This window comes from Palaemon carinicauda, unplaced genomic scaffold (genome assembly GCF_036898095.1).
Source record: "Palaemon carinicauda isolate YSFRI2023 unplaced genomic scaffold, ASM3689809v2 scaffold7, whole genome shotgun sequence".
Classification (NCBI taxonomy): Eukaryota; Metazoa; Arthropoda; class Malacostraca; order Decapoda; family Palaemonidae; genus Palaemon; species Palaemon carinicauda.
The window spans coordinates 924,534-938,921 of NW_027171982.1; the positions used below are offsets into that span (position 1 = coordinate 924,534).

At 39.6% G+C, this 14,388-nt stretch overlaps 1 protein-coding gene across 2 annotated transcripts in view; it reads left to right on the forward strand.

The window, feature by feature from the left end:
• LOC137637386 (protein cereblon-like) overlaps positions 1–14,388 on the forward strand; it is an 839,981-nt gene that overhangs the window by 771,397 nt on the left and 54,196 nt on the right. The gene's annotated exons all lie outside the window — the stretch shown is intronic.

The following is a 14,388-nucleotide window of genomic DNA, read 5'->3' on the forward strand; positions in this document are numbered from 1 at the left end:
TATGCTACACCAGCCTTATCTTCCACTCCTCTTCCGACTCCAACCGCCCCATTGTTCCAAGGACACATGGAGTTTATGGCTTCCATGAAAGCATTCATTGAAAACATTCATGCAGAGCATAAGATCGCTCAAGCGTCCTTAGAGGCGAAGATTGAGGCACTTCAACAGGTACCAAAGTCCAAGGCTCCACCAGTCTCAAGTCTTCCAGACTGTTCAGCTAAGAACCCCTGGCATTCCGCAGAATATATGGTTCTGATTGAGGGGTGCCTTCATATTGGTAAATTTATGGGATCTAAACCAGCTTTTGATTTAGAGTTTAATCCCTCTATTGAGAATTACCCTCCCTGTTACGTAAAGCTGAATACCGAAGCGTCTATCAGGGATGATACGATTCCCAAGGAATAGATCATCTTAGACCATGGTAAGGCTCAAACCTTGTTGGTTAAGGAGCTCAAAACAGCCAAGTTTACCAATAAACTGGGCTCCATAAGACACTGCCATCTGCTTTGCCCCAAAGAGCTTGGAGGATGTCAAGAAGGCAGTAATGGAAGGTAGACCTCTACCAGAGCTAGAGGAGTGCAAGCCCATTTCTCTTGCTCTCCCCTATGACTCCGAAAGTTGGGAAGATGTCCAACATACCTTTACAGTTGGCAAACTGGATAGGGATATACGAGGTAAGCATTTCAAAAGGAGGCGGCCTAAAATTCCAGAATATCTATTATAAGTGGATTGGAGGCCAAAGAGGACTAGCAGCTTCATTGTCGCACCAGTCATACTTAGAAATACTAATCGGGAACTATTAGGCATGAACCTAAAGAGTTGATTGACTCTAACATCTGGGTGAATGATATATTTCCCCCATAGACTCCTTTAAGGAAGGACTGGAACGTCAGGACCTCGGGGTTTTTAACTTAGTCTGAAAGATTAACTTGAGTCTGGACTAAAATGACTTCTAGAAAGGCTAGAAACACGTTTTCTGGATCAAAATGGGGGTTTTTGAGGATGGTGAGTTCAATAGTAACATTTTCAACACCACCTGGGGTCATCTTCAAGGTCTAAAGGTCATTTATCAAGGTCAAATTTGTGAATTTTGGTCATTTTTGCTCGTTTTTTGTGTGTAACTCATAAATGGTGAGAGATAGCTGATTATGATATGAGGCAAGTCTGCAGAGCTGTCCGAATTTAATATATATTGTCATATATCGTCCTTCAAGAAAGGACTGGAACGTCCCCTGATCGGGGTTTTTAACTTGAGTCTGAAGGATTAACTTGAGTCCTGGACTAAAATGACTTCTAAGAAGGGCTAGAAACACGTTCTCTGAGTCAAAATGGGGGTTTATGAGGATGGTGAGTTCAATAGTGACATTTTCAACACCACCTGGGGTCATCTTCATCATCTTCAAAGTCAAAAGGTGGGGCTGTGATGATGACTGTCTGGCCTCAATAAAGTTTACAAAAACTTTTGTAGTCCACTCATGGAGTTGGACTGTTGTCCCAAATAGTTATATTGGGAAGTCTTAACCCTGGATAGGTACGATGGGTCGTTCGCGACCCCGAGCGTCAAAAAAAAACAGGTTTTTCTCACGTGACTCACCCCCGTGACTGAATTTGTGGGTGATCGACCTGCAGGAGGTGTCTCCCCTACACGCTCTAGTAGTGTCCAGATGTGCATTGCTGTAGCTATACTCCTTCCCCGATTTCTGAGACGCATCGGGGTCGAGCGCGACCGAGTTTACCCTTCTAAGGTAGTTTGCATAATTATCAAAGTTATTACGTATTATGAAATTGTCGTAGAATGGTGCAACTTGTATAGGTTATCAGTTGTGGAAAGTCTTGGTGGATTGTTTGGCTACCATGTGCATGATTTTTTTTTTAGTTAAAATGTAGTTCATCACCACGAGGACCATTTTACCGCGAGTGCCCCTTTTTCATTTTTTTTCATTTTTTTGCCAAGTCATTTTTCCGTAAGATATTGCCAAATAGTGTCGTAAAACTTTTGCTTGTTTAGTGTTGGAAAGTGTGTCTAGATGATCTGGCTACCCATGCATGACTTTGTTTTTGTCAGATACGACGTAGTTATTGGTATATTGGGTATTTAACTGCGGTTACCAATTTCTGTTTTTTTTCAATATTTGTAAAAATTACTACGTAGTAAGGAATTGCCGTATATTATTCATTTTTTTTTTCATGTTTATGTGTTAGAAAGTGTGCCTTGATGGTTGGGCTAACACGTGCATGTCTTTTTTTTTATCTGAGATGCCGTATATTAGAATGTCGGGCATTTTACCGCGAGTACCCCTTTTTCATTTTTTTTCATTTTTTTGCCAAGTCATTTTTCCGTAAGATATTGCGAAATAGTGTCGTAAAACTTTTGCTTTTTTTAGTGTTGGAAAGTGTGTCTAGATGATCTGGCTACCCATGCGTGATTTTGTTTTTGTCAGATACGACGTAGTTATTGGTATATTGGGTATTTAACTGCGGTTGCCAATTTGTTTTTTTTTTCAATATTTGTAAAAATTTACTACATAGTAAGGAATTGCCGTATATTATTGATTTTTTTTTCATGTTTATGTGTTAGAGAGTGTGCCTTGATGGTTGGGCTAACACGTGCATGTCTTTTTTTTTATCTGAGATGCCGTTTATTAGAATGTTGGGCATTTTTCCGCGAGTGCCCCTTTTTATTTGTTTTGCATTTTTTTGCTTAGTCATGTTACCGTAAGGAATTGGCAAGTAGTGTCGCAAAACTTATATTTTTATAGTGTTGGAAAGTGTTTCTAGATGATCTGGCTACCCATGCCTATTTTTTTTTTAGCCAGATATGGCGTATATATAAGTATGTGTTCGATTTTCCTGTGATTGCCATTTTTTCGTTTTTTCCCATTTCTTTCAAAATTACTACGTACTAAGGAACTATCACAGAGTAATGATTCATTTATATGTTTATTTGTCGGAAAATGTGCCTTGATGGTTTGCCTAGCACGTGGCTGAAATTTTTTTTTTTCTGAAATGCCGTATATTAGAATGGCCATTTTTCCACGAGTGCCCCTTTTTATTTGTTTTGCATTTTTTTGCTTAGTCATGTTACCGTAAGGAATTGGCAAGTAGTGTCGCAAAACTTATAATTTTATAGTGTTGGAAAGTGTTTCTAGATGATCTGGCTACCCATGCCTATCTTTTTTTTTTAGCCAGATATGGCGTATATATAGGTATGTGTTCGATTTTCCTGTGATTGCCATTTTTTCGTTTTTTCCCATTTCTTTCAAAATTACTACGTACTAAGGAACTATCACAGAGTAATGATTCATTTAGATGTTTATTTGTCGGAAAATGTGCCTTGATGGTTTGCCTAGCACGTGGCTGAATTTTTTTTTTCTGAAATGCCGTATATTAGAATGTTAGCCATTTTTCCGCGAGTGCCCCTTTTTATTTGTTTTTCATTTTTTCGCTTAGTCATGTTACCGTAAGGAATTGGCAAGTAGTGTCGCAAAACTTATATTTTTATAGTGTTGGAAAGTGTTTCTAGATGATCTGGCTACCCATGCCTATCTTTTTTTTAGCCAGATATGGCGTATATATAGGTATGTGTTCGATTTTCCGGTGATTGCCATTTTTTCGTTTTTTCCCAATTCTTTCAAAATTACTACGTACTAAGGAACTATCACAGAGTAATGATTCCTCTAGATGTTTATTTGTCGGAAAATTTTGTTTACTTTTTCTTTTGATTGAATATCATCAAATTTTTTTAGCTAAAATATTATATTGTTTTACATTTTTTTTTTTTTCGATTTTATTTCCCTTCAAACAAAATTTTTTGGGTCAGAATTTTAATTTTATAGTCGTAAAATAATCGACAATTATCCAGCAACCCACCATACAATTTTTATGCATATCCAATAATAATTAGATTAGTAAATAACACCTTGAAATTGACATACCCTTCCTACATTTCAAGTGGCAGATTAGGGAGTCTGAGTCAGTGTGGTTGGCGGCCATTTTGTGGACATATCCGAAGCGTAAGCTGCCCTATCTATATATATTCTTGTTCCCTATAGAATTTGTGATATTGTGGTATATTTTTACCTACATAAATATCATATTATATATTAAATATATGTATTTTTTTACGAAATTTCTAAGTACTCAAAAAATTACCTTTAGATATGGCCCCTGATATAAATGTAATTTACAAAATAATGAAGATTTTTTTACATATATCTATTGTAGGATAACATATGTTTATTCCCTAAAAAAATTAGCCACTTCCTATTTCATTTGGGTACCCAAAAAAATTCATGAAATTTGGACAAATTTTTTTGGCCAAAAAAAGTTACCCTTTTTTTCTCATTTCAGATCTTCACCTCCATGGGTCTGACTTCATCCAAAATACATCAAGATGTGTCCTAAACATTCAAGAATCAATTCCTAAAAGGATTTGTGTATATATGTATAAACTTTTTTTTTATGAATTTTTATGTCAGGTCTTTTTTTTCTACTTAATTTTTTAAAATATTTATAATAAATAGTTTTTCTGCAGATGAGTAGTATTTATCTTTATAGTTGTTTTAAGCATTCATTGAAGTTTTTTTTGGCAAAAGAAAAAAGGAGGTTACTGCAAAAACTGATTTTTCAAGAATTTTTTTTGGCGTCGGGGTCGTTCGCGTCCGAGTATACCCTTAAAGGGGTGTCCGAGGAGCGTACCTATCCAGGGTTAAACAAACCATCATTAGATCCGCTAATTGTAGAACAATGTGGTTAAACTCTATTATGCCACAACTGATAATTTTTTTTTTTTATTCTTTGGTACAATTCCATCAGGACGACATGGCTCAAGCAAAAAAAGGGGATTTTAACATAGGAAAAATCTATTTTTGGGTGAGATAGCCATGTTGTCCTGATAGACCCGCCCATTACTTTTCATTCCCTCCCAATTCTTAGTGTCAGGCCATATTTCTTTCGATGGCAGCTGCTGGAATGGCAAACCAGCGAAGGTGTTTACAGTAACACACTGCTGTCGGAGTTGTAACAGCTCTACCACGTGTCCAATCCTATCCCATATCCTTGTAAACAAGGTTAACCCTATTCGGGGAAGGATAGCCGTGGTTGTTTTAAAGAAGTCCCTGTTGCATACACGATATCTTTCGGGATATTCGTTTCAGGGGTAGTAACCTTGTGATACCTTTACAGGTAAAGTTTTCTGGTATGTCACTCACCCAAATATCCCAAGTAGAAAGCTGGCTAGAAGATCTTTTATCAGGACGATATGGCTATCTCACCCAAAAATAGACTTTAACTACATCAAAATTCCTTTTGTCTTGCTGTCCTAACTCTGAGTATTTTTTTCTTAAATTCATGTATATCTATATATATTTTTTATCTTATTTTTTCATTTATTTGTTTATTTATTTGTTTATTTTTCTTTTGCTATAGAAATGGCAGGATATTCTCACATTTGTTATTACTGCTTGTTTAGATGTAAGAGAGAAGGGATCTTGGTTGGGAGGTATTTGATTTCAAAGCTTTATGTGAGAGTATGGGATAATCTCAGCCATCCCTAGGATGGTTTGGACATTTTTGGACAAACTATTCGCAAGCATTGGTCATTGAAATCCCCCGGGGGGGGGGGGTGGGTGCTCCAATCCTTGAGGTGGGATTCTTGGCCTCTGGTCGGAATCCCTTCATTACAGATATGGGGAGGATGGCTCCATATTTTCTTGGTCTCAGTCCTAACTAATGGGTTTAGCTTGCATCTGTGCCTCTATATGTTTTGGTGCTAATAAGATACTTTAATAATATTCTCATGCAGGTAAACCCGCTGACAACGACCCTCCCCCCCCCTCTCTCTTGGATATGCTGACACCCCCCTCCCCACACCAGCACTGTTAGCGACATCTAGCAATTCTATATAGGAAAATTCTGTTGCTGAATTAGGAATGATAAAGTACCACTCCAATATTTAGAAATTGTCATTTATATATGCAATTTCCCAATAAGCTGTCATTATGAAGCATTGTGAATGGATTTAAAGCTTATGGTAAGATCACTGGAATAAGTATGAATTTTAGGGGAAAAGATAAAAAATGGGAAGCATGAATCTGCTTTGATAATCATGAGGAGACTTTTTAAAGCACTCTGTGAAGTCTCAAATATTAAAATTGATTATAGGTAGATTACCAGAGCGCTTTGCAATACTGCTCCTAGAAACTTGGATATATATCACCCAAGTGACTGGCATCAAGAGGATTATATTGACCCGACACTAAACTTGATAAGACGAAAGCCTAAACCACCAATGTAGATTATAGCAGCATCAAAGAGGGAAAAGTACAATTATCCTAAATCTAGTAAACTAATTTAACAGAAAGTAAGCACTGTAGAGCGTGGAGACATTTATAGATTAGGCAACAAGTCCATTTTAATTCATGCCATCTAGATAACAGCCTATTATGTCAAATAATATAGAGATAGGAGAAAAATTAATGGTAGATATCAAGCCGCATTTGAATTACAGTTATGGTAGAGGAGTTATTTTTAACAAAGATCTTTATGAATTCAATTAAGAAGATATATTAGATATGCGCCCTAGAGAAATATGGAAGGTTCATAAGATTCCAAGAACCACTATGATTATTTTAAAATTTCAAGACCATGACATACCCTCTCATGTATACATTGAAAATAAGAGGATTCCAGTTCGTGCCTATAAATAGAAGCCTTTACAGTCCTATAATTGCTATAAATTTGAACATCCATCAAGAGTATCCAAAAATGAAAATATCTGCGAGAATTGATTAGATCCCGAGATGGACTCTGCACTTCTATTTCAAAGTGCACTAATTTTAGCCAGAATCATAAAGCTACTAATAAGACGTCCTCAGTATGAAATAGAAGCTGCTGCTGTTCAAAAGTCATATGCAGAGCGATTTTTAAGAAAAACCAAAAGTTATACCAAAGCCTTACAATCTAAGGATGCAGGACATACAGAAAAAATACACCACCGAGACCAGGTAATGTAAAGCATCCTATTGCTAAATTACCTCCCTAGGCTATCAACATGGTTCATACTTCACATTTAGTGGCTCTCGTCAAAAAAGCACCACCTATTTCCTCTAAATCTGCCATACCTCGGATGAAAAGCCCAAGACTTTCTTCTCGGGTAGCATCATTGCCAGATTTAGGGGAGGTGTCCCATGCTAACTAGCTATTGGATTCACCTACCATAGTGGAGGGGCATAATTACAATGGCTCTCCATCTTTCAATCGAAAAAGAGGGAGACCACCAGCCCTCTCCCCTCCAACAAAAAATGCAAAAATACCTATTGCAAATAGGTACAATATTTTATCTGAAAAATGTGATGAACCTTCAACAAACTTGAATCAATCAAAAATTCAAGTTGAGATTCACCATTCCCCTCAAGAATTGGGCAAAAAGAGCATTGAAAAGGTTAATGTAAATCTAAGAAGCCCACAGGAAATAATATTGAATAAAAAACGGCCAATGGGAAGACCTCATCCAAGATGTCTTCCAGAAATAATCCATAGTTTTCTCCTCCATTTTACAATGGAATTGTCAAGGTTTAAGGGCCAAATATGAAGAATTTAATCTCCTCAATCATGAGCACATTCCTATAGTTGCATGTCTACAGGAGAGCAAACTTTATGCTAATACTCCATGTCTTCGAGAGTATGTTGGATATATGACACCATAAGATCAAAAGACAGGGAAACATGGCTGAAGTCTTACATACATTCGCCACATGTTCCCCAAATATCTTTACCCATTTGTACCCCTCTGCAAGCAGTGATTGCACAAATTGATATAGGGAGAAAATACGCAACTTGCTCTATTTATTTGCCTCCAAATGACAACATCTCTCATAAGGAACTAGTAGAGGTGATTCAACAATTCCCTCAACCTTTTCTCTTGTTGGGAGATTTTAATAGTAGACATCCTCTATGGGGCGATGTTTTAGCAAACACAAGGGGCAAAGTTATATCATCAATTGTGGAAAATGAAGATGTGGGACTACTTAATAGAGGAGAACCAACGCACTTTCATGTTTTGACAGGTACCTTGTCGTGCATTGACCTATCAATCGCAAACTATAATTGCCTTCTGGATTTCGATTGGAGGACGTTAAATGATTGGCATACTAATGATCATGCACCAATCATTATAATCACCTCTACTGAGATCGCCACGATGGAATCATGATAAGGGGGAATAGGATAGATTGCATGAGCTGAGCAAAATTGAAAGGAATGCAGAACAGTTTGGGAATAGACTTGCTTAATGGAACCCTTCATACAGCTATATTTAATTCAATACCCAAAACAAGAGGGATATTCAAACGATGACCAGTCCCCTTGTGGTCTTCAGAACTAACTGCCCTGCACAGAGCCACAAGAAGGTTTCTATCTTGATCCCGCACACGCCGTACTGAGGAGAATTTAATTATATACAAGGAACGTCGTGCCATGAAAGAAGCTAGACGCCAGTCTTGGGTGTTTCCTCCACTAAGAGTAGAACACCACCATCTTCTGTGTGGAGAAAATTAAAAAAGATTGCAGGCAAATTCACCACAAACTCGCAACCAGTGTTGAAGGTAATGGACTGTATATGAGTGAAGCAACTGTATTATGCAAGTATAAAGCAGCTCTTGGTGACCAGTTTAGGAGCATTGAAGAAAAGAAAATTTTAAATTTTGCAACAGGAAGGGAAGAGTCATATAATTCGCCTTTTACTGAAAGATAATTTGATTCCGCCCTTGCTAAGTGTAATGATAGAACCCCTGGACCCGATGGAATTCCTTATGCAATGATTAAACATGTACCTATTAATACAAAGTTATTTATTTTAAGCATAAGTTAGCTTTTTTAAAATCTGGTAAGGATAAGTTTTTGTCTACAAACTATCGACCAATTGCATTGACATCTTTTTTATGTAAGTTCATAAAGAAGATAGTCAATGCAAGACTGATATAGCACCTTTAGATGAAGGGTATTTTATCACCTATCCAGTGTGGATTTTGAAAAGTGCATGCAATGACTGATGTGTTGGTACGACTGGAATCCTCTATTTGTGAAGCCTTCACTTCCAAACAGCACCATGTAAGTCTTTTTTTACCTTGAAAAGGCATAGGATACTGCATGGATATGTGGTGTACTTAAAACCATTCATGAATTAAGGTTAATAGGAGAGCTACCATTGTTCATTCAATCATTTGTTTCACAAAGATTCTTTCAAGTGAAAGTGGGGGAACTCTATCAGAGAGGAAATATCAGAAATGAGTTCCCCAGGGTAGTGTGCTAGGTGTAACCCAATTTGCACGAGCCATTAATGGGATATCCTCCATCATTCCCGAAGATATTCTCTCAACACTATTTGTAAATGATCTCTATATTATTTGCTGGAGCTAGAGTGGCAATGGTTGAGAGACAACTGCAACTCTCAATTGACAAAATTATGCAGTGAAACGATATGAAGAGATTTAATTTTTCGACAAACAAAACTTGTTTTCCATTTCTGTCGTATTCGGGGAGTACATCCAGACCCAGATCTATACACCATAGGTCTACGGATCCCATATGTAATGGAAGCTAGATTTCTAGGGTTGATATTGATTGTAGGCTTACATGGGTACCTCACTTGAAAGCCTTGAAAGTAAAGTGTCTTGAGACTCTAAATCTTTTGAAAGTTTTACCCCATACATTTGAAGGGGGGAGGGGCAGACCAAAAAAACTTTTAAAGCTATCCAAGGCCTTAATTTTTAAAAAATCGGTTATGGATGCGAAATATCCTCTTCAGCCACCCCAAGCGAATTAAATGTTTATTTCATAGACCATACGGTTATCAGGTTGTTCACTAGAGCGTTTAGAACTTCAGTGGGGGATCTCTTCCAGTCCTTTCGATTCGGCTGTCACTGGGCCTTCGGGTTACCAGTTTCCAAAGAAGGCATCAGTGGAGGCTCTTCCTTCCAGTCCTTTGAATTCGGCTGCCACTGTTCCTTCAGGTTACCAGCTTCTAAGTTAGGCTTCAGTTGGGGCTCATTCTTTCAGTACTTTGGATTTGGCTGTCACTGGGCCTTTGGGTTATCAGTTTCTAAAGTAGCCTTCAGTGGGGGCCCCTTCAGGTCCTTTGGATTTGGCGTTCTCTGGGCCTTCGGGTTCCGAGCTTCAAAGGAAGGCTTCAGGAGGGGCTCTTCCAGTCCTTTGAATTAGACTGCCCCTGATTCTTCGAGTTACCAGCTTCCAAGGTAGGCTTTAGTGGGGGGCTCTCTTTTCCCGTCCTTTGGATTCAGCAGTCACTGGGACTTTGTTTTACCAGCTTCCAAGAAAGGCTTAAGTAGGGACCCTTCTTTCCAGTCCTTTGGATTCGGCTCTCACTGGCCCTTCGAGTTACTAGCAGGAAAGGAAGGTTTCAGTGGGGCTCTCTTCCAGTCCTTTGGATTTGGGTGTCACTGGGCCTTCGGGTTACCAGTTTCCAAAGAAGGCCTGAAGTGGGCTCCTTTTTCCAGTCTTTTGATTCATTCGTCACTGGGCCTTCGGATCACTATCATCTAAGGAAGGTTTCTGTGGGGGCTCTTTCTTTCAGTCCTTTGGATTCAGCTGTCACTGGGTCTTCGGGTTACCAGCTTCCGAAAAAGGCTTCAGTGAGGGCTCTTTCTTTGAGTCCTTTGGATTTGGCTATCAGTGAGCCTTCGTGTTATCAGTTTCTAAGGTAGGCTTCAGTGGGTTTTTTCTTCCAGTCTTTTGGATTTAGCTGTCACTTGGCCTTTGGGTTACCAGTTTCTAAGGTTGGCTTCAATGTGGGTCTTTCTTCTAGTCCTTCGAATGCCGATGTCCCTGGGCCTGTGGGTTACCAGCTTCCTAGGTAGGCTTTGGTGGAGTTCTTTTTTCCAGTCCTTTGGATTTGGCTGTCACTAGGCTTTCGCGTTACCAGCATCCAAGGAAGGCATCAGTGGAGGCTTATCCTTCCAGTCCTTTGAATTCGACTGCCACTGGTCCTTCAGGTTACCAGCTTCCAAGGTAGGCTACAGTGAGTGCTCCTTCTTCCAGTTCTTTGGATTTGGCTGTCACCTACTTCAGAGGATAGCTTCAGTGTGGGCTCTTCCTTCCAATCCTTTAGATTGAGCGGTCACTTGACATTTGAGTAACCAGCTTCCAAGGTAGGCTTCATGGGAGCTCACTTTTCTAGTCCCTAGGATTTGACTGTCACTGGGCCTTCAGGTTACCAACTTCCATGGAAGGCTTCATTAAGGGCTCTTCATCCCAGGCCTTTCTTATTCATCTGTCAATTGGCCTTCAGGTTATCAGCTTCCAAGGTAGGCTTCTGTAGGGGTCTTTCTTCCATTCCTTTGGATTCATGTCATGGGGTCTTCCAGGTACCAGCTTCCGAAGGTAGGTTTCAGAGGGTGCTCTTTCTTCCCGTCCTTTCGATTTGGCTGTCATTTGGCCTTCTGGTTACCAGCTACCAAGAAGGCTTCTTTGCGGATTTTTATTTCCAGTCATTTGGATTTAGCTGTCCCTGGCCCTTCCAGTTACCAGCTTCTAAGAAGGCTTCATTGGGGGCTCTTTTTTCCCGTCCTTGGGATTTGGCTGTCACTGGGCCTTTGGGTTACCGGCTTCCGAAGTAGGCTTCACTGGGGGTTCTTACTTCCAGTCCTTTGGGGTTGGCTGTCAATGGCCCTTCGGGTTACCAGCTTCCAAGGAAGGCTTTAAAGGGGTCTCTCTCTACCAGTCAGGATGCCTGAAAACTTTAAATCATTCATTCATTCATTCATTCTCTACCAGTCCTTTGGATTCAGCAGTCACTGGGACTTTGACTTACCAGCGGCTAAGTAAGGCTTCAGTGGGGCCTCTCTTCCAGTCCTTTGGATTCGGCTGTCGGTGGGGCTTCGGGTTACCAGCTTTCATGTCAGGCTTCAGTGGGGGCTCTTTCTTCCAGTACTTTGGATTTGGCTGTCACTGGGCCTTTGGGTTACCAGTTTCTAAACTATCCTTCAGTGAGGGCCCCTTCTTCCAGTCCTTTGGATTTGAAGGTCTCTGCACCTTCGGGTTACGAGCGTCTAAGGTAGGCTTCAAGAGGGGCTCTTCTAGTCCTTTGGATTCGACTGCTACTGATTCTTCGAGTTACCAGCTTCTAAGGTAGGCCCCTCTTAATGAGAGAATGCCTTGATGAAGTCATTGAGCTTCAGCACGGCATTTCATTCCCGTGCTGAAACTTGGTGACGGGCAAGAGGGCTCTCGAACTTGGGGAAATTGCTCCCCCAGTTCGAATCTAAATTTCTCTCTTTCATCTTTTTCTAACTCTTTATATGGCTTCAACCTTCTCCTAATATTATAAACTTTCCTTCATGTTGCTGTCCCAACCCTATGAGTAAAATTTCCCATATGTATGTGTATATATTTGCATATATATGTGTGTTTATTATTTTTTTTCTCTTTTTATGGCATGGATGTTTCTACATCTATTATTGCCACTTGGGCGGATGTTTCTACATCCGGTATTGCTGCCTGCTTTGATGAATGGGAAAGGTGTCACGGTTGGGAGGTGTTTGTGCTCAAAGCTATATGTGAGAGTATTGGATGATCTCAGCCATCCCGAAGATGGTTTGGACCTTTTTGGCGGAACTATTCTCAAGTGTTGGGTCTTCGGAATCCAGGGGGATCCAACGCTTGGGGTAGGACTCTCGGCTTTTGGCCGGAAGCCCGTCATTACAGATATGGGGAGGATGATTCCATAGTTTCTTGGTCTCAGTCCTAACAGGCGGGTTCAGCTTACACCTGTGCCTCTATATCTGTTTTGATGCTATCCTTCGGGTAGGGTATGGAGTGGACCATCTGGGAAGTATACTCTCACTGTGCTGGTAGTGGAGAGTGTAAATCTCCTTCCCAACATGTGATGCCTTAATGTTCTCAAGCAGGTAAATCAAACTTCAAAAAATCACTCTTCTCTCTTCTTTTTTTATGATGGAATCTTGTGAAAATGACCCCACCTCCCCTGGATATGCTGACTCGCCCCCGGCACTGTTGACGACCTCTGGCAATTCATTTAAAGAAAACTCCGTTGACGACATAGGAACTAAAAAGGACTATTCTTTGAACATTCGAATAAAGGGTAATTTGGGCAACACAGGAAAACTGAAAGTCCTGCACGTTACCCAAATCCCTTTAGAAGCTAATTATGATGTGCTACATAAAATATTTGAGTGTTACGGATCAATAAATGAAATTAGAATGAAACTTCAAGATGATAATTGGGAATCTTGGTTATCATTTAATTGTCACGAGGAAGCATTTAATGCAAGCTGTAACATTGTTGATATTAAAGTAGGTAATATGAATGTTAAGGGTGCTCTGTGTGATGGGGCACCTAAAGATCTGGATGTCTACAGACCAGCAGACTGGGCTGATAAAGATATAGAGGCAGATATACCATCCCAAAGAAAGCCAAAACCACCAATGTGGCTTCTTGCTCAATCTGTAGGAGGTACGGAAAATTATTTCAAGATATGCAAATTTCTTCAGAGGAAGGTAGGTACGATCGCACCTGGAGATATATCTCGATTTGGGAAGAAAAGTTTCTTGATAAAGGCCAAGTCATACACACAGTCTGTTATACTGTCTAATTTGAAGACAGTAAATGATGATATAAAATTGGACATCAAACCCCATCTAAACTTTAGCTATGGAAGGGGAGTGGTTTTTAATAGGGATCTGTATGAATTTACTGAAGAGGAGATATTGGCCATGTGTCCCCTATCAGTGTGGAAAGTACATAAAGTACCTGGAACATCAATGATTGTTCTTACTTTCCAGGATGCTGATGTACCTTTCCACTTAGACATAGAAAACGAAAGGATCAGAGTTCAACCTTTTAAGCAGAAGCCACTGCAATGTTATAATTGCTTTAAATTTGGACATCCTTCCAAAGTTTGCAATAATGAAAAAATTTGTAATACTTGCTCCAAAATTTATCATGGGGATTGTACACTTGAGGCAAGGTGCTTAAACTGCAACTCTAATCATAAATCTAATGATAGGAGCTGCCAGTTTTATAAGTTAGAAGAGGCTGCCCTCAATAAATCAATTATTGAACATGTAAGCGTGGGGCATGCCAAGAGATTATTAAATAAATCTAATACTTATGCAAAAACATTAAAAACAGGAGAAAAAGTTCCTCGGGAATCATCTCACCCACCTACTACTGTAGGTAGTTCTCGAAAAAGGAATTCACAATCTATTGATAAAGTGCTGCATAAGACAAGAACATCTCCTCCTAAAGATTTATCATTGAGTATCAACAAAAAGACATTGCCCACCACTATCAAACCTTTGTCCCCCATTACAAAGGATAGTACTAACCTCTCCCAGGCCATATCCTTGCCT